Raw genomic sequence first — 23,043 nt, 5'->3', positions numbered from 1 at the left:
AAGAAACATAATCGAATGAAACAAACACATTACAGGTTTCATTTTTGTCTCAAAACAAGACAGTTTTGCCCAATACATGAAAGTTAAGCTTTTTGAACTGATGTCTTCATGTTGACCAAATACACCAATTTCACGACATATTGCTTTAGCTGTGTTCTTGTTATCTCCTGTTATCATAAGCATTTGAATCTCAGTTGTTTTGTAGTCTTCGATGGCTTGTCCAACTTCCTTACGTGGAGGATCCTTCACAGATAAATCAATATCGCAATTTACTTTAAGACATTGTACTTTGTAAATCTAAGTATAGAAATGAAGACTAAGCATATAAGTGTTTACCCTGAGTCCATGTATGCCAACAAAGATTAAGTTACTTTCGATTGAAGAGTAATTTACTGGATAAAGTAAAAGATTATGAGCAGGATGATCTTCATCACCATTATATGTAGTGAATTGTGGAGGATCTTCTTTGTATGCAAAACCAAAAACACGTAATGCAGAAGAGGAAAGCCCGTTAAGGCTATCTTAGATAGCTTTTTTTTTACTTGTTGTCAAGTTCCACAACAGAACCATCAAATAACTGGATGTAGGAACTCCTTTCCAACGGGAACTCATGCCTTCGACAAACAGATTAAACAACAAAGCTTGATCGATTACCTTGTTTTCGTGAAGCTTCCCCTGATCGACAAAGATTTATGCTCGAGTCTGCTTCATTTCTTCTTTTCGGTATGTCCGATGGCAGCCTACAAATGACGAAGGGTTTTCCCGTATAGCGATAAGAAACATGTTTAAGGTTTACCGGATAAATTAGAGAGGACGGTTTTGATATTAATAATGGTTAAAATGGACATAAAATAAATATAATGGTTTATTTAGGCCGAGTCAAGATCAAATAAGAAGGAAAATTTTGGTAGGAAGGTAAGAAGTTTTTTATATACATATTTTTCTAGCAAACAAACGAAATGAATCATTAGATGATTCACAAGAAAAAATTCTCAAAAAAACACATTCATGATTCATTTTTAAGTAAATCAGAAAAAATTTCATTTTTATGACAATTTTAGTGAATATCAACAAAATCATTGTAAAAATGAATCATCGAAATGTTTTTTTCGAGATTTTTTTTTTGTGAATCAAGTTATTATTGATTCATTTGTTTTGTTCGCTAAAAAAATAAGTTGAAATTTTTTTTTTACGTTCCTACCAAAAAAAAAAATATTACCGGATCTATATCTTATTTAGGCATTCATTGTCATTTTTCCAACACACTGGTCTTATTAAAAACCAATCATTCACTGTAAATGGTATATAATGAGGTTCAAAATAATATCATAATATACACATATTATTTATTACTTATTTTTATATATTTATCTGGGAAAAAAAACTTAAATGTCATTATCTTTATAAAAGGCTCACTTGATTGTAAAATGAGAAATTAAATAGTTTCTTATTTTTTGTTTCTAATATCCTCCTACTTATTTTAGATGGTGACAAGTGTTATTAAATTTAATTTAAATTTGATTGAGATTTTAAATTTGTACATTTGTCATCATCTTAAATAGATAGGAAGAAAAATAAAAACAAACTAGAAAATGATATTTTATTTCTCTTGTTAAATATATATGAAATCGGTTCCATATTAATAGCATTTAGATCATTTGTGAGTTGGGCTATATTTGGCACTCGGATTTTATACATATTCAAACAATCATCTACTAAATTATTTTCTTAATAAGTGGGATTTGATATCGAGCATGTTAATCGTTATTGATGATTTTTTAACATTTTGATTAAAATGAAAAACAATTATGTAGTATAAGTAGATTACTAATTAAAAATTTTCAAAAAGTATCATACGAAAATGTTTAGGAAGAGGTGGAATTGGTGGAAAATGAGAACTTAAAAGCGAAGGTAGGGTAGGATGCCAAGTGGGAGAAAGCAGAGGGGGGCAAAGTATGCGTAAAGAAAAATAGAAGGCATTATTTTAACAATTGTTTTGTTTTTATTATGGGAAAATGAGGAATTGAGGATTGTGTTGTTGTTGTACTGTATATCAACAGAGCAACGACTCCAACCACCACACCCCACGTGCACATACACTCCCACGTGCAGAGACATCCCTTTCTCATACACATCGTATAGTCTTATCCACGTCAACTCCATCACTCGAATGGAATTCACATACAACCACAGTCCACATAAAGTGATTATATTCCAGAGGCTTTTATATTTTTACCAAAAATATATATATATATATATATATATATATATATATATATATATATATATATATATATATATATACTTTTCAATTGATGTTTATATTGTTAGCGTATTATTATTATTATTATTATTATTATTATTATTATTATTTATGAGTGTATTTTGTATAATCTATTATTTTATTATTTTGGTCCATATGTAAACATATTTATAGTGTTTTAATAAGATGAGATATGCATGGGAAAATTATGTGTAACATGGTATGAGAGCAACTCTAATTACAATCTTCTATTTTTTTCTCTAATAGCCGTCGACCTCTCTCTGTTGACTGACGTTCTGTCGATCAGTACCTCCTATTGTCGGCTTTCTTCTGGTTCATATCTCCTTTCTACTTCTTCATACCTTATCTCATCATGTCCGGAGGAGATGCTCATAAGATCACCCCAATCACAGAAAAACCATATGGGATTGCTAATATCTGGGCATCGATTTGATCTGGATCGCATGATCTATGACTCCTGGAGGGAGCTCTTTGAGACACATTGCTATGGATTCGGTGTTGCCCATCACTTAAAAGAACCAAAGGATGCATCTCTTCTTCATAAGTCATCAAAACGAAAACCAAATGCGTTTGCATTATGATCCTATCTCAAAAACCTTTTTTCGATGCAACCAAGATTCAAAGGTGATGCAACTAGACACTGAACTTTGTAACATTACCATGGGGAGCTCTTTTGTCATTGAATATTGTACCAAAATTCAAACTCTTGCTGATCTTCTTGAAAACTTGGATGTTGAGGTTCCTGAGAAAAACATTGTGATATACACAATTAATGGCCTGTCATCAAAATTCGATTATGTTGAGCATGATCTGCCACCAAAAGCCTCTTCCATCGTTTTCCGACACTCGATCTATGTTACAAGTTGAAGAACAACGTATCCAAATCAATGAACAGCGAAACCACGGTCACCCTCAAGTGGATCACGCCTCATGTCCATCGGCCCTTGTCATTGGATCTGCCTCTCAGCATCCTTATCACGGTGGCAATAATGCCGGACGTTGTGGTAGAGGATATCGAGGTGGCAAAGGTGGCTTAAATAATGGCCACCACAATTATGGAATCGGTCACAACCGGTTAATAGCATGTGTCGTATGGATGGGGCTACGGGTGGTACCCTTTATCCGGCTCTATCAACGCTTCAGCAAGTCAACAGCAAGTTGGCCTACTGCCCTTGCCCACTCATCAACAACCGGCCCATCAACATATTTTTTGGTCCAGTTCTTCTCAGTTGCAGTGCCCATCTGGACTAACCCAACTACCGCTTCAGGCCTATGCAGTTATGACACCACAACAACCCACTCCACCTTAGTTATGGTTTGGCCCACCTGTTTTTAATCAGCAACAATCACAACCCACTGCTCTTAGAATTGTTTAACACAATGTCCCTCCATGACCCGAGCCACAATGGTTGGTTCATGGATACAGATGCAACGGCTCATCTCCACTCGGAAGCAGGTATTCTTAAAAAATTTAGTTATCGCATTTCATGTTCTTCTATTTTAGTTGGGGACGAATCTAAAATTGTTGCAAGTAAAATGGGTGACACTGACGTCTCTTCTTATAATCCTTATCGTTCATTGTCTTTGAAAAATGTCCTCATCACTCCTAATATAATTAACAATCTTATTTATGTGCCTCAGTTTACTAATGACAATTCGTGTACATCGAATTTGACCCTTATGGATTTTCTGTGAAGATTCTCCGGACTAAACAAATCATTCTTCTATGTGATAGAACAAGAGAGCTTTATCCTGTTACCACTCCATCTCCTCAGGCTTTTGTCCCCATTAGTCACGATCTCTAGAATCAACGTCTTGGTCATCCGGGGCGTCCTACCTTTCAACATCTAGTTTCGAATAATGTTCTTCCATGTAAAAACATTAAAAATTCTAGTCTTTATCATGCTTGTCAACTTGGAAAGCATACTCACTCTAACGTCCAAAAATATGGTCCCAAAATTTTCATTTTTAAAATAGATCAAATAGTATTTTCACTGACCAAGCATACAACTCAAAAGAAAACCAATGTATCAATTGTTATAAAAAAACCAGAGTAGAATATTATATGCGGAAACATGTGTTGTGTGCCCTAGAACTATCCCGAGCTCTTCCATTGAAAACCGAAGTACCTGAAACATAAACTAAAAATCGTAAGCAGGAAGCTTAGTAAGTTCCCCAAGATACCACATATCATACATAACAAAACATATAATGGGCCCCGCCCTGTCATCGGGCCCCGCCCGACATCAAGCTGAGCTCGGTAAACAGGCCCCACCCAACATACAATAACATCTATCAAATAACCACATACACATGCAATAATCACATATATACATAGCATACAAATATTCATCGGGACCCACCCGACATCGGGCCTAAGCTCGGAAAACATATAAGCACAAGCACATGCAAGAGTCACAAAGGCAACTAGCATACTAACAACATAACATAAACGTGGGCCGACATTGGTTCCTTTGGCCCGCTAAACCCAGTAAGGAAACTCACCTTGAATGCAGAAGCTCATTGAAAGAATTCCCTAGCTACTGCCCTGGCGACACCTCCGAATTAACAGTTGGGTTTCAATCCATAACCACAACTTCATACATGGGGTAAAAATACCATTTTACTCCTAACCTAGCCTTGCCTAAAACCATGACCCAAACTACAATCTGAAAGGCCCAAAGTCCCAATACTCAACCAATGGCCCAATTTTCCAAATTGGGCCCAAACCCCATATGGGCCTTATCCTAAGCCCATAATTCCCTTAATTTCAATTCAGATTACCTCAAGTACCCCTTGGGATAAACTTGTTCAATGACATAAATCGAAAGTCAAAGTCAACGGTCCAAATTGACCCAACTCGCTGAGTCCTGAAGTGTCAAGATGGTCTGACTCCCTGACAGACCACCCATACCGAACCATTGTTGAATCCATCCCACTTAATTGCCCAACTGACTATTCAACTTCTGATACTTGAGATTTCCATGAGAAACATTATCACATATCATTAATCCCTCTATAACACTTATACTTGACAAGGTCTCGGATAATCCTTCGAGTAGGAGATCCATCCCTGCAATGGTTAGACTTAGACGAGAGTTGCGCAACAAGATCAAATCATCAACTATGATATTATCCAATCCCAACTGCAAGCGACCTAACATCTCCTCTGAATAACAAGCTACTCTACATACATAAGTTCCAAATCGATAGGACTACCATAACTTATCTTGATGGCCTCCACAAAAGAACCAATCCAATACACAGTCACAAGTGCTGATCAACCATCCAAAACCGAATCCATTTACTACCCTTGAACCCTTCGATTGATGCCCTTAGCATATAAATATCCCAATCCTCAACCCACGGAAATGAAAATTCTACACAAAACACTCGCGATACCCGACTCGAGATCTCAACCAAAACCAACTCGATACTCAACTTATAAATCGAGATCCATAGATATGCACTTGCATTTCACCCAAGACCTTCTGATAACGACAACCCTTGCTAGACCGAGATATAAAGGTCCCCAAGCCAACGTTGAGACTACCAGTCTCAAACTTGGTCTAACCACTATGTTTCCAAGAGTCCAAATAACAAGGCTACCCAGCCCAAACATCCATCTGCACCATATACTAACCACACACTTAATCTTGAAATCCAAGATCCAATACCTTGACCCAACGGTGTCTACCAGGTCCCACCTGTATCGCCATAAACACACGGGCCTCGCCCACGGGTCCCACCCAAGCTATATCACGGAGTGGCCTTGCCCGTGGGTCCCACCTATCTAAAGCTACACATGCCTAGCTCCACCTCGGACCCCAATGGTCCTCAATCTAAAACAGGGAAATGTACCTCGACAATCTCGTTTGTCATGCCTACGACATGAACTGATCCCCTCTAAAATCGTGACCACCTCATCGATAGGCTACCTCAACTGATGAATGTAATGATCCCATCACAGTCTCACAAAACTTCTAATCAACCATGATTACCACCCCGGGTTTCACTACAACCAAACCTTCTCAACCCCAAATATCATGAATCGAACCCGCATTCGACTAAAATCAATCAGGTGTTCAAGTCATGCTTCGAATCCCAAAGCCTTCATCATACTAGAACAAACGGTGAGGATCTAACACAACTCTCGACCTGGATCCTTCTGCCGACCTGCTATGCATAACAAGAAGATGCTGACCAGCTATTGGGAGTTCCCTAAACTCCCACTTACACAACCCTAATCTAAACGACCACTTGGTTCGTCTCTCTTCCTGACCAGGATGTGAAACTTTCCCTAGTTCCACACCCGGTCCAACTTCTGGAAATTCTGATCGATTCTCCCCCCACTTGGATTCGACGAAGCTCTTTCATCCCGTAAGTCTAATGGATTCCCATCCTATTAACCTCATAAATCATGAATTGCCTATGACATGCGCTTACCAAAACTAGCATTCCATTACTAGCCAGTCTCAACGATTGCCTAACTCTTGGAACCCAGAAGAATACTCTTGAGACCTTAACCAGTCTGATGATCCAAATCACCTCCCATGATACCATACTAATTCCTTGAGTTCTTATGCCTGAGACTAAGAACCATAACCCTTGCCATGCTTTGATGAATATCCAATCCAATTTCCATCCTCAAAGAATTACCGAACTCCAACCAACTGCAACCTATGCATATATGAAACTCCCCTGGTACTTCCGATTACCAATCAACTCATGCATTTGTCATCACCATCTACCTGCTACTGCTCCTCTCCTAGCAATGATAGTGCTTGAACCCACAAGTTCTTCTATAGAAAAATGTCGATCTTACCATAACAGATGATAAACCCCTTGAACCCTGTCTTCACTGGAGAACTAACCCAATAACCCTGACCATAGATCCTCCAAGCAATACTCCTGAATTGATCTCGACAAAGTCCTAGAACAACAACGGGACACACTGAACCCACTCAACAAGATACAACCTTTTTGAAGATTCGTCGAAGACTCCCAACATGCAGAATGGCATATAACAACCCTCGATAACCCAGAAAAAATTAGAGAATCAAACCGAGATAAAAATTATCCAACCCAAGAAGAATACAAAGCAACACCAACTCCTGATAACAACCCAGAAGAAAATAGAAGATGACATACCCGCAAAACATCTGAAGGAATCCTGACCTCCTCCTGAGTTACCCTAACCATCCTGAGGAAATGTTACAGAACTCCCTTTCCGATCCCAAATGATAAGAACTAAAAACAAGATCCTCTTTCTTGAAGGATGTGACAACCCGGAATTTTCATTCGTACAAACTCTAAATTCAATCACTTCGAATAAAAGTCAATTACATTTTAATAATTGTTAGCCAATTTAAAAGTCTGTTTGAGTGTTATAATTATTTATTCTTCAAACGAATGAAGGAAAGAAAGTACCGTCTCGGTCCTTGAAGTAGCAAACCCACCCATTGCACCCTAATAAAGAGTTCACGGCCAAAATTTTAGAGTTTGGGCCGTAAACTCTTGTGTGGCTGTGAAATCATGCCTTAGGCATGAGTTTACTCCCCAAACTCCTCATTTCTCACTTCCACCCTCAAGTTTACTCCCCGTTCTCTCTCAACTATCATCCCGTTCTTCGCCCGATCTTCCGAAAACGTAAGTGTTTCTCAACTTGATTTGTTTTTATACCCTATCACCTAGTGTTTATACATCATTTCATCCTTTCATTATTGCTTTTCAACTAGATCTTCAAGTGTTCTTCAAAACACCAAGAACACACACTAGTGTTCTTGGACCTTAAACACCCAATCGAGCTTCTATCTTGTAAGTACACTTGCCATAGCTTCTTGTGTGCTTATTATGATCTTAATAACACTTGAAAATCATCAAGAATCATAAGAACAAAGGAGTTTACGGCCAAGGATGTTCTTGGGCCGTAAACCCCTCTTAAGGCGGCTAAATGGACCCTAGTTCCTTCCTAAGCCTTGGGTGCCAACCTTGATCCTCCCTAGAAGTGTTTAAGACCTTAAACAACAATAAAAACAAGTCCCCATGAGAGTTTACGGCCGTAAACACCTAAGGAAGTGGTCCTTAGGCCGTGAACTCTACAAGGAAGGGTTAGTGTGCCTCTAATGCTTTCCTAAGGCTTGGACTTGATCATCGGATGCTCAATCATGACTTGTAAGACATCAAAACACAATTTGGCACTTAGTACCATGATTTTACGGCCATAAACTCATGGGGAAATGGTCATGGGCCGTAAACTCCATAAGGAGTGGTCCTTGGGCCATAAACTCCAATTACATGCCATACAACCCTTAGATGTAACCCTTTGATACCTATAGCTCTTGATTCAAAGTGTTTCCATGTCCTAGGGTGTCTTAACTTGATTAATTAGTTGTTAAGTGTCTAATTATATATATATATATATATATATATATATATATATATATATATATATATATATGTTTATTATATGTTAACTAGGATCATCGTGTGTGTTCAAGTCCTCACTTGACACCTAGCACCTTGTCCGACACTTCCATACGATCCACTTACTGCAGGTGAGTTCATACCCCTTAAATAACCTTTTAAATGTTTTCAAATGTTTATAAATGCTCTTATGGGGGGAATACAAGTTGAATCATGGTAGTTAGTATATCAATCACATGTGATTAATAACTAGCATGCAAATAGATTTACTACACTTTTAGCTGTTTTATCAAACAGATTACTTCAAATGAATTTCTCAAATGTTTTTACATGTTAAAACTCTTTATCAAACTGTCTTATATACTGTATGTTTTCTTTCAAACTCTGTTACAATTGTGTTTCAAAAAAAGGTTTTCTTATACTTAAAAGCGTTCTTAACAAACAAACTGCTTTCAAATCATTTTATAAACTGACATCAAGTCATCATTTCTTAGTTATTAAACTTTTCAAAGGTTTTACCAAAACTTATTTTATACTTTTATACTGTCAATTGCATGCCTATATATGTATAGTTATATAAGTAATGTTTAAAGGACTTAGGACGGCTAGCTCGCTTTATTTCCTTTTCCTCATTGGGATGTGGCTTTAGGGTATCGGTTATTCGTTCAAATGTCGTCTAAATATTAGTTATATATCATGTATACCTATATAGACATAAAAGTTCTATCAGTCAATTCAATACCTTTGGGTAGCAAAGGCATACTTTCGGTTATTCACATACATTACTAGTAACTATAATTGGTATAGTTAGGAGATACTATTTACTATTCCTAGTACAATTGTTAAAAGCATGTCTATACATGTATAGTTATATAAATAATGTTTGAAGGACTTAGAACTGGTAACTCGCCCTGTTTCCTTTTCCTCATTGGGATGTGGCCTTAGGGTATCGGTTAGTTGTCCGAATGTCGTCTAAATATTAGTTATATATATATATTATGTATACATATATAGATATAAAGGTTCTAATCAGTCAGTTTAGCACCTTTAGGTAGCAAAGGTATACGTTCCCATATTTCTAGTAAACTATTATAGATATAGTTTTGGGTATATATATATATATATATATATATATATATATATATATATATATATGATTACGTAACATAAATGTGGATTTCGACCTAGCGATTCATTGTGGAAGTCACCTTTAGTTTCCCAGAATCTCTTCTAAGGAGAACTTTTAGTATGGGGACTATCAATCACATTATTACTTACTTTCAACGGGTATCGTGAGAAGAGTACTTACTTACTTATAGCGGGTCTTGTGAGAAGACTACTCTGAGTCATCCGTTGTTGATTCATATTCTTCAGTGTCTGATGAAGATTCTGTCTCAACATAGAAATAAGGGAATAAATATAAAAATTGTGAAAAGAAGACTCTTGTATCAATAAATGTGTAATTGTGATGTAGTGAGTGTTATACTTACATAGATAGAAACTATTCAAGCCAGCCTGTGTCGTTCATTGGTCTGTGTGGTTGCTTTCCCTGTTGGCATGGTGCCTGTGGTACTGTTAATCATCGTCGACCTGACACTCTGTCACTTACAAGTTTCATCACTCTAAATTGTATGAACACTCAAAAATAACAAAACAAAGATTTATTGATAAAAGAGTTCCCAAAAAGGGAAAACTCTTACAATATTTTACATTTTTCCCCTTCTAAGGGAGGAATTACTCACTAGACATTGAACTGAAAATTTACTAGATAGAGAGTGTTTTTTCTTGCACTCGTTATTGCGATGTCCCTAAAACAAAACATAACTCTTAATTTATAGATACATTGAGAGGGTCTGATCCTTGCCTAATATGTCAGGCATGATGTTTTTATCCACTAAAGATTACATTATTGTGGACAACTAGAAAGCTTCTAATAATGAAGAAGGGCATTATTATTTTGAGTGGCTGGGGCCATTTGAGACATGAAGCATCTTTCTTTAAGATGATGAAGATTTGTCATCTTCAGAGGAGGGTCCCTCCTTTGTCTCCGAATCTTTGCTTTCGCAAAAGTGACAAAGATGTTCTTCAAAAAGTTGTTCTGCATGTCGGCAGAAGTGTTGGCGTGTAGCATTGGACACTTCCATGCTATTGTTCATGAATTTTTCGCCAAACTTGGAGGCTTGACGAAGATCTTCATGGCTGGTGTTGTTGTAACTCCAGCTTGTAATTATACAATGCGAGTCGGTATAATTAATCTTCTTTTTTGAACCAGAGATAATCTCGATGATTTTTTCTGATATTCTTCTTAAACCATTGATGCGATTGGGATGAAGAATCTCTGTAAAAGGTAGATCTTTATCTTCCATTGGTTGAGATTGTTCAATTTCTCTATTGGCTTTAAAAAGACCAATTTCCAGAAAGTGGTATGGAGAAAGAGTTGATTCTTGAATCCATTCTGGGAGTGAAGAGATGCATCTGATGTAGATCGGATTATCTTTTGCTTTAAGTACTTTCTTTCGAAAGTTTTTAATGGATTCTACCATGCTGCTTGGGAAGAATTTGAGTTCTTGAAGGTTGCAACTTGGGTAGATATTGTCGATTAGTCCAGCTTGAAAGGCTTGGTAGACTAATTTTGCATCTGCTCCTTCAAGGAAGTTGAACAGACTTTTTGTTTTCTTGTCCGTAGTGAAAAACTTTTCATGAACAAGGTCTTCTGGGCATGCGGCTCTTGCTTTCTTCCAGATTGTTCTGAAATCTTCGAAAGAGATTTCAGGATAGTTAACCATTTGTTGAACGTCATTTGGAACGTCAAACCTTTGGTCTCTGTGAGCTTCTTTGACTTTTTGAATTTTTGGTCGAAGAAGTGGTTGGTTAGTCTTGCTTGTATCGTCTTGATAAGTGGCAAGGCTTAATCTTGCAGATGCTTCATTTCTGAATTTTTTGCAAGTAACTTTATCAACTTTACAGAAGGTTTCTGTAATTCCCCAGTCAGTATGAACACCGGCATGAGGTCCTTTGTAGATTACATAAAATCTTTCAGCTTCTTTGTTAAGAGCTTTTTTGTAATCTGGTGTAAACTCCTGCACAGATTTGTTAATGGGTGACAAGGTTGTCATTTTACTGATTCCTTCAGTACAAGGATTGGTATCAACCAATAAGCTAGTTTTTCCATTAGGAAGAGGAGTAGCTGTCTCCTTTATTATGCTTTTTAGCAAAGCATCAGCTTTCAACGGATTTGTTGATTCTTTACCAGGTGCCGTTTGCACTGGAATAGCCTTTGTTTTTGAGCTTTCGCTTTCCGGTACATTGGTGACCGTTGTTACTTGTTCATACAAGTTGATTTTCTGCTCAATTGCAGATAGCTCTATGAGGAGCATTTGTTTCTTCATCCTCAAAGTGTTGAGGTCTTCCATTTTTGTAAACTTAAATTTTGTTTACTTTTTTCTCTAATCTCCCCCTCTCTTTTTTGTAGGTGAAGTTTTTGTGAGGAAATATGTCATGAGGATCATATCCTTTTATAGGGCTCGAGAGGAGAGAGTGAGATCATGGATGATGTAAGGTATACCTGAAGTCACGGGTGAGGCAGTCTGCCAGTACGTTTTTGTTTCCTGCGAGATGTTCAACAGTGAAAGTATATCGTGAAAACCACTCTTGCCAACGTATTAGCCGGCCTAATTTGTTATCTCCTGCAATCTTAGTTCGGAGAAAATAAGTAAAATTTTTATTATCTGTACGAACCAGGAAATTTACTGGTGTTAAATATACAGAGAATTTTGTAATAACTCTTTTTACAGCGAGTAATTCTTTTTCATTGCTATGGTAGTTTTTCTCAGCTGCTTTGAAACTGCCAGAGGTGTACCTGCAAATTTGTTCTTCGTTTTTGGGGTTTTTAGCTTTTAAAACACCTCCCCAAAATTCATCAGAAGCATCAGTTTCAATAATTAAACTGTCTTCAATGTTTGGAAGATAAAGTTTTGGAAAATTGATTAAAACTTTCTTTATCTTTTTGATGTAGTCTGTATCAGCATTTGACCAATTCCAAATGACATCTTTTTTTGAATTTTGCCTGTAAAGGTTTTCTCATGGCTGCAAGTTTTTCAATATATGTTTCAGCATAAGTTAAAACACCAAGAAATCTTTGTAGTTGCTTTTTGTCTTCTAAAACATTTGGAAAGTCATGTAAATGTTCAAGAATATGCTTTTGAGGACAATGAGTACCCTCATTTATTTCTAAACCTAAAAAATTGATTTTTGTTTTGAAAAGATGAGCTTTCTTTTTTGAAAGTATTATACCATATTTTAAAATAGTTCTGAGAACCTGTGTGACATGAACATAGTGTTCTTGTTCATTTTTGCTGAAGATCATGATGTCATCAACGTATACAGTGCAGAAACCTTCAAGGCCTCGAAGAGCATTCTGCATGTGTCTTTGAAAAATACTAGGGGCTTGTTTAAGCCCAAAGGGTAGTACTTTCCATTGAAAGAGTCCATCAGGACATGTGAAGGCAGTGAGAAGCTGCGATTCTTCATCAAAAAGAACTTGCCAGAAACCTGACTTGCAGTCGAAACTTGAATAAATGTTTTTTCCTCGTAGAAGAGTCAAGAGTTCGTGCATATTGGGGAGATTATGTGAGTCTCCAATAGTTGCATCATTGATTGCTTTGTAGTTGACAACCATGCGCTTCTTTCCTCTTCTTTTCTCTGCTTCTTTATTGACAAGAAAGGCAGGAGACATATGAGGGGATTTTGATTCTATAATTAGTCTCATATCAAGTAATTCCTTGATTTGTTTGGAAAATTCTTCTCTATCTTGTAGAGAGTAAACCATAGGTTTTTCTCTAATAACCGTTTTGGGATCAATAAGCTTGATTGAAGCTTTCATCCATCCTTTGGTTTTATTTGGATCAATAGGATTTTCAGAACAAACTTTTTCAAGAAGATCCTCGATCTGTTTGAACCTGGTGGTTTGAATAGAAATAATCCTTTCTTTATTAATCTCTTCATGAGTTATATTAGTACCTGGAATTTGTTTATCTTTAGAACCTTTTTCTTGAGTTTCAAGAAAACCTGGTTTTCCTTTGCTATAGGCCTCTGTAACCTTCTTTATAATTACCATATCATTATTAAGATGAAAGACAATTCTATCTATCCATTGTATGAATGGTCCATAGACTTGACAGAAGTTGTTACCAATTATGATATCAATTCCTGAATTTTGTTGGTAAATAGTGGGAACATTGAAATGTTCTCCTGAAAGTTCGAGATTAATATTTCTACAAACTTTATTAATTTTTATGGTTTCACCATTTGCAATAGTGGCACTAATTTCTTTGGGAGCGTTTTCCCAGAGTTCATCCGGAATGATGAATTTGCTTGCAAGACATAAAGATGCACCTGTGTCTACAAAACAATGTACTCTAAATTTTTTATATCCTTTAAAGTTAAGGAAGGCAGAAACATAAATAGAGTTTGGATTAGTAAGATTCATGATAAGGGAATCATCAATCTTCTGTAGGTTTACGCAAAAATGGTTAATCTCCTCCTCCCTGAAAAGCGAGGTATGTATGGGACTAGTCTGAGTCATCCGTTGTTGATTCGTATTCTTCAGTGTCTGATGAAGATTCTGTTTCAACATGATATATAAAAACATGTTGCGTACCATCATACTCTTCTTCAAGAGCTTCATAGCCTCCATTGTTAGCGGTTTGTAAAACCTTGACTTTGTCAGGGTATTTTTTCTATTTGGACATTCGTTTGCGTAGTGTCCTTCTTCATTGCAGATCCAACACCTACATTTTTTCTTTCCTTGCGGACAAGAAGTAGTTTTCTTAGGTGTTTCTTTTGATGGTTTCTTGAAGTATTTTCCTGGTGAAAATTTTCTTCTTTTCTTTTTCCAAAAAGATTTGTATTTCTTTTTGTTTTTATACTTTTTCTTAGTATAATTTTTCTTTCCAATATCAAAGTTTTTGAAATCAGAGAGAATGCTACAACAATCTTTGCTTATAGTTTTAAGCTTTTGTTGTTTATATCTGTCTTGACAGATTCTATCAATTTCTTCTTTTGCAATTTTTGTTGCGTAAGAAAGACTGGTTTGCTGGATTTCTCCAGTAGCTTCTTTTTTCCATCTGTCTGTACAGGTTTCTCCAATAATTGGAATTTTCATGAGATAAGCAGATATCCATTGCGCATATTCACTTCTCTGTGGAATATCATACAAATATGATTCATACATACATGTGTATTTGTCGAGAAGACTAATATCATGTAATTGGAGTTTAGTCATTGAAACTCTTGCTATGTCAACCTTCTTATTAATGGTGAAGTCTTTATTAGAAATATAATCAAGACCTAAGAAAGTAGTGTATATGACATTTATGAGATTATCAAAAAGATCTGAGCCATGTAGTTCTTCATTCCAATTATTGTTTCTTAGGAATTTCTGCACGATTCCATCAGTTTTGTGTTCTAAGAGTAGTAGAACATTTTTTGCTTTTTCAAATTCATCTGGATTTGTTTGTAAGATTAGTGAAATCTCAGTAACCCATTTTTCTACAACTCTTTCTCTGAGTTTTAAATCTTGGATACAATCAATATTGAGTACATTGATCGTATTGGGTCCTTGGCCACTATTTGGAATTCCATTGTGGACAGGCATTTTGAACTCGTATTTCTTTTTATTGCCTCTTCTTGTGGCTGTATAAGAAGATTCTGCTTCATCATCTTCCATATCTGAATATTCGAACTTAACAGTCTTTGTATTTGTTTTAAAATTATCTTCTTGTTCTGATTCAGTATCGGGTTCATTTATTTTAGTCATTCTAAAATATTGATCAAAAAGTTTTGGTTCTTTTTGATACAATTCTTCACATTCTTCAGTTTCTAAAGATAAAAGCTGAATAAGCTTTTGGTCAGTTTTATCATAATCTTCATATTGAAGGTTAAAGAAATATTTCTCGAGTCGTTCAGAGATTGTTTCTTTCATTTTTATTCTTTCTTGAAAATGTTAATTTTCTGGGAATCTTTTGAGCTTCCTAAGTCAGGGTTTCCAACACTAGGATTGGGAGGTGAGTATTTCTTAAGACCTGAATATTTTCCAGGCTTGGTTTTTTGTTATATGATGGAGATATTCTTGATGTGCTCAAGTATGTCTTTATTACATGGGCAAGAGTCAATCTTTTCAGATAACTCTTTAGTAATGTCTGCAATAATTTTAGCAGATGCTACTTCCAACCGGGTAATGGTTACGTATTTATTGAATGTTAAGTCCAAGTTTATAATCAGCCCATCTATTTTTTCATTAAGGAGGTTGATTGATCTATTGAGCTCGGGTATCGAGGTGGTTGATCTATTGAGCTCGAGTATCGAGGTCATCCTATTAGTTGTTTTAACTGATCATGTATATTAGTGATCTTAAGGTTGGTTTCCTTAAGAGTGCCCTCAATATTTGCCTTTTTGGCGACTTCTTCAACAAATTGGTTGTTTTTTAAAGAGTTTTCTAAAAGAATTGAATGTTTGTCAATAGACTGGGTTAACTTGATAGTTAATTTATTTTGTCTTTCAATAACTTCGAAGAATTTTTCAAAATCTTTTTTATCAAGATTGTTTTTAACCATAAAGGCTAAATCGTTTTTAAATTGATTAAAATGTATTTTATTTTTGGAAATATCTGTAGAAATATCTTTTGAAATACCAAGATAATGGCTTATTTTTGAAGTTTTTAAGAGACATCTTGCAATGATTTGGTTGAGATTATTGCAATGATTTACGATTGTTTGAACACCAGCTTTACCAGAAGTAGAGAAAACGTATTCTTTCTTTTCAGTATTATCGTCAAGAGTTTTAATTTTTACTGTTTTACCTTTTTTATAGAAATGAGGAAAATCAATTTTATTATTCATTTATAATGTCAGTGATTTGTTTGATATTCTGGCGTAGACTATCAATTTTTAAAGACATGTTTCTTATTAAGTTATTATCTTTTCTCTCCGAGCTTTCTCCTATGTGGAGTGAATCCATAGAAATTCTTGGTCTAAGAGTTTCTCCTAGAGCATTTTTATTTCTAGCTATATTTAAAACCCAAGAGTTTTCTTGAGGATTTATGTCGCAGAATTGTTTATCTTTGACATGGCCTATTTCTGAAAAGACATCATCAAGTTCGATGTACTCGTCTTTCTTATAGTCTATGCTATGGTGACTGTTGGTCCGGGCATATCCTATGAGATATGTTATGGTGAAAGGTTTATCACCTGGACTCATTAGGTCACTTCTTTCAAAGTGATGTATAAAAGATAAGGTTTTATCTATATTTGCAGATTTTAAATCCAGAGCAAACTTTGGATAGACTGAAAACATAAACTTTTGGTAAGCAAGGTTTCCCTTTGCAGCACCTAAGATGCAGTCCTGTCTGTCAGTAATTCTGTTGTCAATTAAGGCCATTTTTATGGGAGAATTTATTCCTGCTTGGAATTGGGATTTTAACAAAATTTTTACAGCTCCGATATGGACCATTATAATTTTTTATCTAATCTCAACTGGAATACTTTTTAAGTTATTATGTATTTGTTCCTTAGTTAAAAGGGGTAGAAAGACAGCTCCTATTGTATCTTTTATGTCTACGGACATTTCTTTAGTACTAACAAAGTAGAAGATTTCATTTTTCCTTTTAAGAGGATTTAGAATAGGCCATGTCAAAGATAAACAATTTTGCGACATAAATCCTCAAGAAAACTCTTGGGTTTTAAATATAGCTAGAAATAAAAAAGCTCTAGGAGAAACTCTTAAACCAAGAATTTCTATGGATTCACTCCACATAGGAGAAAGCTCGGAGAGAAAAGATAATAACCTAATAAGAAACATGTCTTTAAAAATTGATAGTCTACGCCAGAATATCAAACAAATCACTGACATTATAAATGAATAATAAAATTGATTTTCCTCATTTCTATAAAAAAGGTAAAACAGTCAAAATTAAAACTCTTGACGATAATACTGAAAAGAAAGAATACGTTTTCTCTACTTCTGGTAAAGCTGGTGTTCAAACAATCGTAAATCATTGCAATAATCTCAACCAAATCATTGCAAGATGTCTTTTAAAAACTTCAAAAATAAGCCATTATCTTGGTATTTCAAAAGATATTTCTACAGATATTTCAAAAAATAAAATACCTTTTAACCAATTTAAAAACGATTTAGCCTTTATGGTTAAAAACAATCTTGATAAAAAAGATTTTGAAAAATTCTTCGAAGTTATTGAAAGACAAAATAAATTAACTATCAAGTTAACCCAGTCTATTGACAAACATTCAATTCTTTTAGAAAACTCTTTAAAAAACAACCAATTTGTTGAAGAAGTCGCCAAAAAGGCAAATATCGAGGGCACTCTTAAGGAAACCAACATTAAGATCACTAATATACATGATCAGTTAAAACAACTAATAGGATGACCTCGATACCCGAGCTCAATAGATCAATCACCTCGATACCCGAGCTCAATAGATCAATCAATCTCCTTAATGAAAAATTGATGGGCTGATTATAAACATGGACTTAACATTCAATAAATACGTAACCATTACCCAGTTGGAAGTAGCATCTGCAAAAATTATTGCGGACATTACTAAAGAGTTATCTGAAAAGATTGACTCTTGCCCATGTAATAAAGACATACTTGAGCACATCAAGAATATCTCCATCATAGAACAAAAAACCAAGCCTGGAAAATATTCAGGTCTTAAGAAATACTCACCTCCCAATCCTAGTGTTGGAAACCCTGACTTAGGAAGCTCAAAAGATTCCCAGAAAATTAACATTTTCAAGAAAGAATAAAAATGAAAGAAACAATCTCTGAACGTCTCGAGAAATATTTCTTTAACCTTCAATATGAAGATTATGATAAAACTGACCAAAAGCTTATTCAGCTTTTATCTTTAGAAACTGAAGAATGTGAAAAATTGTATCAAAAAGAACCCAAACTTTTTGATCAATATTTTAGAATGACTAAAATAAATGAACCCGATACTGAATCAGAACAAGAAGATAATTTTAAAACAAATACAAAGACTGTTAAGTTCGAATATTCAGATATGGAAGATGATGAAGCAGAATCTTCTTATACAGCCACAAGAAGAGGCAATAAAAAGAAATACGAGTTCAAAATGCCTGTCCACAATGGAATTCCAAATAGTGGCCAAGGACCCAATACGATCAATGTACTCAATATTGATTGTATCCAAGATTTAAAACTCAGAGAAAGAGTTGTAGAAAAATGGGTTACTGAGATTTCACTAATCTTACAAACAAATCCAGATGAATTTGAAAAAGCAAAAAATGTTCTACTACTCTTAGAACACAAAACTGATGGAATCGTGCAGAAATTCCTAAGAAACAATAATTGGAATGAAGAACTACATGGCTCAGATCTTTTTGATAATCTCATAAATGTCATATACACTACTTTCTTAGGTCTTGATTATATTTCTAATAAAGACTTCACCATTAATAAGAAGGTTGACATAGCAAGAGTTTCAATGACTAAACTCCAATTACATGATATTAGTCTTCTCGACAAATACACATGTATGTATGAATCATATTTGTATGATATTCCACAGAGAAGTGAATATGCGCAATGGATATCTGCTTATCTCATGAAAATTCCAATTATTGGAGAAACCTGTACAGACAGATGGAAAAAAGAAGCTACTGGAGAAATCCAGCAAACCAGTCTTTCTTACGCAACAAAAATTGCAAAAGAAGAAATTGATAGAATCTGTCAAGACAGATATAAACAACAAAAGCTTAAAACTATAAGCAAAGATTGTTGTAGCATTCTCTCTGATTTCAAAAACTTTGATATTGGAAAGAAAAATTATACTAAGAAAAAGTATAAAAACAAAAAGAAATACAAATCTTTTTGGAAAAAGAAAAGAAGAAAATTTTCACCAGGAAAATACTTCAAGAAACCATCAAAAGAAACACCTAAGAAAACTACTTCTTGTCCGCAAGGAAAGAAAAAATGTAGGTGTTGGATCTGCAATGAAGAAGGACACTACGCAAACGAATGTCCAAATAGAAAAAATACCCTGACAAAGTCAAGGTTTTACAAACCGCTAACAATGGAGGCTATGAAGCTCTTGAAGAAGAGTATGATGGTACGCAACATGTTTTTATATATCATGTTGAAACAGAATCTTCATCAGACACTGAAGAATACGAATCAACAACGGATGACTCAGACTAGTCCCATACATACCTCGCTTTTCAGGGAGGAGGAGATTAACCATTTTTGCGTAAACCTCCAGAAGATTGATGATTCCCTTATCATGAATCTTACTAATCCAAACTCTATTTATGTTTCTGCCTTCCTTAACTTTAAAGGATATAAAAAATTTAGAGTACATTGTTTTGTAGACACAGGTGCATCTTTATGTCTTGCAAGCAAATTCATCATTCCGGATGAACTCTGGGAAAACGCTCCCAAAGAAATTAGTGCCACTATTGCAAATGGTGAAACCATAAAAATTAATAAAGTTTGTAGAAATATTAATCTCGAACTTTCAGGAGAACATTTCAATGTTCCCACTATTTACCAACAAAATTCAGGAATTGATATCATAATTGGTAACAACTTCTGTCAAGTCTATGGACCATTCATACAATGGATAGATAGAATTGCCTTTCATCTTAATAATGATATGGTAATTATAAAAAAGGTTACAGAGGCCTATAGCAAAGGAAAACCAGGTTTTCTTGAAACTCAAGAAAAAGGTTCTAAAGAAAAACAAATTCCAGGTACTAATATAACTCATGAAGAGATTAATAAAGAAAAGATTATTTCTATTCAAACTACCAGGTTCAAACAGATTGAAGATCTTCTTGAAAAAGTTTGTTCTGAAAATCCTATTGATCCAAATAAAACCAAAGGATGGATGAAAGCTTCAATCAAGCTTATTGATCCCAAAACGGTTATTAGAGAAAAACCTATGGTTTACTCTCTACAAGATAGAGAAGAATTTTCCAAACAAATCAAAGAATTACTTGATATGAGACTAATTATAGAATCAAAATCCCCTCATATGTCTCCTGCCTTTCTTGTCAATAAAGAAGCAGAGAAAAGAAGAGGAAAGAAGCGAATGGTTGTTAACTACAAAGCAATCAATGATGCAACTATTGGAGACTCACATAATCTCCCCAATATGCACGAACTCTTGACTCTTCTACGAGGAAAAAACATTTATTCAAGTTTCGACTGCAAGTCAGGTTTCTGGCAAGTTCTACTTGATGAAGAATCGCAGCTTCTCACTGCCTTCACATGTCCTGATGGACTCTTTCAATGGAAAGTACTACCCTTTGGGCTTAAACAAGCTCCTAGTATTTTTCAAAGACACATGCAGAATGCTCTTCGAGGCCTTGAAGGTTTCTGCACTGTTTACGTTGATGACATCATGATCTTCAGCAAAAATGAACAAGAACACTATGTTCATGTCACACAGGTTCTCAGAACTATTTTAAAATATGGTATAATACTTTCAAAAAAGAAAGCTCATCTTTTCAAAACAAAAATCAATTTTTTAGGTTTAGAAATAAATGAAGGTACCCATTGTCCTCAAAAGCATATTCTTGAACATTTACATGAATTTCCAAATGTTTTAGAAGACAAAAAGCAACTACAAAGATTTCTTGGTGTTTTAACTTATGCTGAAACATATATTGAAAAACTTGCAGCCATGAGAAAACCTTTACAGGCAAAATTAAAAAAAGATGTCATTTGGAATTGGTCAAATACTGATACAGACTACATCAAAAAGATAAAGAAAGTTTTAATCAATTTTCCAAAACTTTATCTTCCAAACATTGAAGACAGTTTAATTATTGAAACTGATGCTTCTGATGAATTTTGGGGAGGTGTTTTAAAAGCTAAAAACCCCAAAAACGAAGAACAAATTTGCAGGTACACCTCTGGCAGTTTCAAGGCAGCTGAGAAAAACTACCATAGCAATGAAAAAGAATTACTCGCTGTAAAAAGAGTTATTACAAAATTCTCTGTATATTTAACACCAGTAAATTTCCTGGTTCGTACAGATAATAAAAATTATACTTATTTCCTCCGAACTAAGATTGCAGGTGATAACAAATTAGGCCGGCTAATACGTTGGCAAGAGTGGTTTTCACGATATACTTTCACTGTTGAACATCTCGCAGGAAACAAAAACGTACTGGCAGACTGCCTCACCCGTGACTTCAGGTATACCTTACATCATCCATGATCTCACTCGCTCCTCTCGAGCCCTATAAAAGGATATGATCCTCAAGACATATTTCCTCACAAAAACTTCACCTACAAAAAAGAGAGGGGGAGATTAGAGAAAAAAGTAAACAAAATTTGAGTTTACAAAAATGGAAGACCTCAACACTTTGAGGATGAAGAAACAAATGCTCCTCATAGAGCTATCTGCAATTGAGCAGAAAATCAACTTGTATGAACAAGTAACAACGGTCACCAATGTACCGGAAAGCGAAAGCTCAAAAACAAAGGCTATTCCAGTGCAAACGGCACCTGGTAAAGAATCAACAAATCCGTTGAAAGCTGATGCTTTGCTAAAAAGCATAATAAAGGAGACAGCTACTCCTCTTCCTGATGGAAAAACTAGCTTGTTGGTTGATACCAATCCTTGTACTGAAGGAATCAGTAAAATGACAACTTTGTCACCCATTAACAAATCTGTGCAGGAGTTTACACCAGATTACAAAAAAGCTCTTAACAAAGAAGCTGAAAGATTTTATGTAATCTACAAAGGACCTCATGCCGGTGTTCACACTGACTGGGGAATTACAGAAACATTCTGTAAAGTTGATAAAGTTACTTGCAAAAAATTCAGAAATGAAGCATCTGCAAGATTAAGCCTTGCCACTTATCAAGACGATACAAGCAAGACTAACCAACCACTTCTTCGACCAAAAATTCATAAAGTCAAAGAAGCTCACAGAGACCAAAGGTTTGACGTTCCAATTAACGTTCAACAAATGGTTAACTATCCTGAAATCTCTTTCGAAGACTTCAGAACAATCTGGAAGAAAGCAAGAGCTGCATGCCCAGAAGACCTTGTTCATGAAAAGTTTTTCACTACGGACAAGAAAACAAAAAGTCTGTTCAACTTCCTCGAAGGATCAGATGCAAAATTAGTCTACCAAGCCTTTCAAGCTGGACTAATCGACAATATCTACCCAAGTTGCAACCTTCAAGAACTCATTTTCTTCCCAAGCAACATGGTAGAATCCATTAAAAACTTTCGAAAGAAAGTACTTAAAGCAAAAGATAATCCGATCTACATCAG

This window comes from Lactuca serriola, chromosome 7 (genome assembly GCF_051521515.1).
Source record: "Lactuca serriola cultivar US96UC23 chromosome 7, Lser_US96UC23_V15, whole genome shotgun sequence".
NCBI classification, from domain to species: domain Eukaryota; kingdom Viridiplantae; phylum Streptophyta; class Magnoliopsida; order Asterales; family Asteraceae; genus Lactuca; species Lactuca serriola.
Note: the sequence above shows the minus strand (reverse complement) of the source record.